Source organism: Lepeophtheirus salmonis, chromosome 14 (genome assembly GCF_016086655.4).
Source record: "Lepeophtheirus salmonis chromosome 14, UVic_Lsal_1.4, whole genome shotgun sequence".
Classification (NCBI taxonomy): Eukaryota; Metazoa; Arthropoda; class Copepoda; order Siphonostomatoida; family Caligidae; genus Lepeophtheirus; species Lepeophtheirus salmonis.
In genome coordinates this window covers 15,686,142-15,690,493 of record NC_052144.2, presented here as the reverse complement: position 1 = coordinate 15,690,493, position 4,352 = coordinate 15,686,142, and the positions used below count along the sequence as shown (strand labels likewise).

Here is a 4,352-nt window from a genome sequence, read left to right as displayed (position 1 = left end):
TGCCCTAAGCCTTACTCTCCATTGGGCCCCTATTCTCGAGACTAGCTTGGCCACTCCATTGCATCAGTCTGTTTCTTCTTGAGCCACTCCTTTATTGTCATACCCATATGCTTGGGTTAATATCGTGATGGAAGACTCATTATACGAGCCATTTCTAATGTCCTGCCCTAAGGACATAAGGACTTAAGGGGCAGGACTAGGTAACAACATGTTTCAAAAATGATAGGGCTTTAACTGTGGTACTAGCCAAGGGATGCAGCCAAAATTAAATTAACAAACTATGCACTAAGTTTTCAAGATATAACCTTTAAAACCTCACAATAAAGCTCCCGGCCTTTGTAAAAAGCTAATGCAGCCCCCAAGAGATGGGAGTTCTACCCTATATTTTGTGAACTTTTGTGGAAATTCAATAGGTTGAGCAAAGAATCATGGGTTTTTAATTTTTTTTTTTAAACTAAAACTTTTCTTTTATTTATTAATCAATTTAATAATTCAAAAGCAATAACATTTCCTGCAAAATACTTTATTTAAGGCCACTTCTCCAGTGAAACACCCATAACATAATTTGTTTCCACCCCATGGTTGACTGTGGGGATAGTGCTCTTCATCCCCCCAAAAAATATATTTTATTCCATTTAATACTTTCCCAATTAAAATATTTAATTTATAAGCCCATCTTTTCTTTCTCTGTGGGATAATTTACAAAATCGAAAAAGGATGAAATGCTTATTTTCTCTATTGTATGTGCATGAATAAGACATTTATATAAAAAGGCATAAAAATAGGACTTGTTGCGATCTCTATATATACGTGGTAGCCCCCTATATCGATGCAAAATCATCAATCATATTTAAAGCCTAATATTAAAATCAAAATAGAAAATGAAAATATATCCCTAAATTTCTGACCCAGAACGTTAAAATGTTGGAGATTTAAAAGACAGTAAAACAACACCCATCCTCCGTCCACTGTCAGTCAAACTTCACGCATTTTATTAAAAAAACAACATTTGCTATGGTTTACCCAAGTTGAACGCCAGTTTCGGGTTAATAGTATAATCAAGAAGACAGAAAGTATGACTACGTCCGCTTGTCACTGGACAATATAACAGCTTCTCGCGTGGGGTATTCGTAATAGAAAATCCTCTTTAGGACCAATATTCTACAATTAAAAGTCGTTTTCTTGACATATTTAAGGCTTCAATAGCTTAAAGTGCGAGGCCTTCCTGAATATTGGGAATTGGGTTAGCGTAGACCATTGGCATATTTGCATGAAACAATCAATCTTCTGGAAGAACACAAGTTTCTTTGTTTTTTTTTTATCCATAGGTTTCTTGCTGAATTCACTGCAGTTTTAAATCCACCTTTAACTAAAAAACACCAATTTAAGTACCCACAAAAAACTGGCACATATCGTTGATCAGTTATATGAACAGTGGAGAATCCAACTAACAATATCTTTCGACACGGTGGGTTCTATAAGCAAAACTGATAAAATATTTTTTTATTACCACCAAATTATAGAACTACCACCTGGAGGTACTATCCTCCTTGTCTTTGAAAACTCAGTCATCAATATCAGGAATTGACAGTCTCAGATTAACTCAATCCCACTTGATTAAGATTTACGATTAAATTACTCTTAAAAACTTCCGTAGCGTACAAACTCGTTCAGCTAAGGCTTCTTTTAAACGACAGGGTATTCCATTGGACTTTTATTATAGCAAGAGTGTCTCAACCACCCCTTGGGGCAGATTTTATTTCTCCTTAAACGGTTCTTTAAAAAATATAAATATTTTTTTTCCCCAAAAGAAAATACATCAACCAATGAAAAATGAAAATAAATTCTTCAAAAAGTCCATTCCAAAAATAAAACAAAACATTTTTTTCCTAACAAAAAAAAAAAGGTAATTTAAATATGAGAAAAAGGTCCCACATATGAAGTTCTAAATAAATAAAACTATTTCAAAAACATATCTATCTTTGACCTTCAGCTAAATCCAGCTATGATTATAAAAATATTTCTATTTATTCCTGGCTAATAAATTAAAAAAAAACCTTCCTTAAAGAAGGATCAGAGGTAAAGTTTGAATTTTCTCTTGAGTCTTGAATCCTTATAAATTATCAAAAGTTGGGCAGGCATTCCTCCCTGTTGCGCGGCCCCTCATATAGTGAAAAGACATAAAGAGTAATCCTCAATTAAATAAACTCTTAGTTTCCAACACTGACCATTGTAATATGTGCAAACCATTTACTCTCCAAAATCCATGGGCTTATGATAACCCAATGCATTTTAAATTGCAATAAACGTAATTTACATTACATCTTCAAGTCTGTCTTCATAAAGTATTTTATTTTTTTTTATTTTTTGGAGTCAGTCCAAAAAATTTAAGGTCTTTGATATTTTGTTGGTTAGATATTTTTACATGAAGAGACACACCGTAATTAAATTCCCCAATATTTACTTGAATAAATCTTTTTTTTCTTCTCCTGAACTCTTAAAAGGAAATACCAGTACATTGAATAATAATTATTCATCGTCATTTAGTGTTTGGTATGTTCTTATTGATTGTCATTATTTTTTTTTTAACCAATTTTAAAAGGATATATTCGGTATTAAAATCATTTTTTTCAAAAGAGCCTTTGTAGTTTAAAGATTTTGTAATATTGTAAATTTAACTTAATTAACACCGCCTACTGAACTATTACAAAATTATAATGGTTAGTTAATCACTCATTACTGCAGATTGTAGCTCTACACAGTATAATAAATGAAATTTTCAATTTATTATGTTTTTTGTCCTATTTTAATTTCAAGATATATGAAATTAAATTGAAAATTAAGGAATGTACCATTTCCTGAGAACAACTTTAAAAGCACACGGATGACAGACAGGTGGGATACCAAAGTCAAGACTAGTCAAGCTCTGGCTATTCTAGAGCCAGTTGAGGTGCTTGTTTTTAAAGCTTTTGGAAAGTGGTGGCGGTGTGGTCCATGTTCCTGACATGGTTCTTCAGGATTATATTGCCGTGAAGAAAAAGTACGCAAAGCTTATCCCTTTAATTTCTAGAAGGTATCCATTTAATCCATTCCGTTAGACTTAGATCCCATTTGTCGAACGTCTCATCAATTCCTCGATGATGCACGTTCCTAATTAATTGATGGCTGTTAGGATCGTTAAACATGCCTTTGAAATTATATTTTTGCTAACTGGAGAGAGCCCTCTTCAAATCTTAGCCAATGCTATCAGAAACAGCGGCTCACATAACGATTCCACTTGTATTGGTCGTGTTGGTACTGCTCGTTGTCAACTTGTTGACGCATTCCCTCTCAGTCGAGTTAACCGAGACATTTAGGTAGCTCTGCACTTGAGCTTGTGAGACAAACCTCTGCATTGCTGATCCATTGCCGATTGTTTATCAGGATAACTCATTAAGGGTGCCATCGTTTGCTTTAATAACTATGCCATTAAGAAGAAAGATGAACTGGAACGTGTAGTAAAGTCTAACAGAATAAACCATCGTATTTTCATACAATAAATTAAGCTAACTATTTGATTCTGAAAGAATGTTTTAATAAACATTATTGATGAGTGAATTAATAAGTAAAAAAACCAAGTTCATATCTCCTTCATGCAATTATTTTTATAATAAATGAATAAAAAAAGGCACAAGAAAAAAGGACAATTTCTGAATTAGTATCTTAAGGTGTTTTTTTTTGGTTTTTTTTCTTCATTATATCCTTTGACTACATATTGTGATGGACCTCTAATTGAATATTTTTTATTACAAGTAACATAACCACTCAATATATTTATAGCCCTTCATAATAGCATATAAAGTTGTTCTTGAAAATAAAAAAAAAGATTTATTTTCTTCATCTTGAAATGTAGAAGATGTTAAAAACAGGGAGTGTCATTTCTTTTTATTATTTCCCCTCTTCATTTATGCATTAATTCATGTGTGATTTCTTTATTATTTTTAGGATTTTATACATCGCATCCGTGCTATGGTCAAATGAAAGAAATGATTCCTGCTTAGAAATCTAAATTATAATATGATATGTTAAAATTTAACTCGCAAAAGTTTTCAATTTGTCACTTTAATTGAAAACTATTTAAGTTTTTGCTATGGACACGAGTAACTTTTTGAAACGAACATAGATGCAGTCTAATCTCCTTTCAGCTGTTTTCATCAATATGGTATAAAAGAGCTGAAACTACGTACTTTCTTTTTAATTGGGACTGTTTAACGTCAGACACGACTTCTTTATGCACAAATATCGCAGCAAAGCTCAGTAGGATTTTAAATGATATTGATGACTGAAAGCATGGTGATATGTATAAAATCCAA

At 32.3% G+C, this 4,352-nt stretch overlaps 1 pseudogene; it reads left to right on the top strand.

The window, feature by feature from the left end:
• The first annotated feature begins 2,884 nt into the window (after positions 1–2,884).
• LOC121129424 (small ribosomal subunit protein uS7-like) lies at positions 2,885–3,539 on the top strand (annotated as a pseudogene).
• The last annotated feature ends 813 nt before the right edge of the window (positions 3,540–4,352 follow it).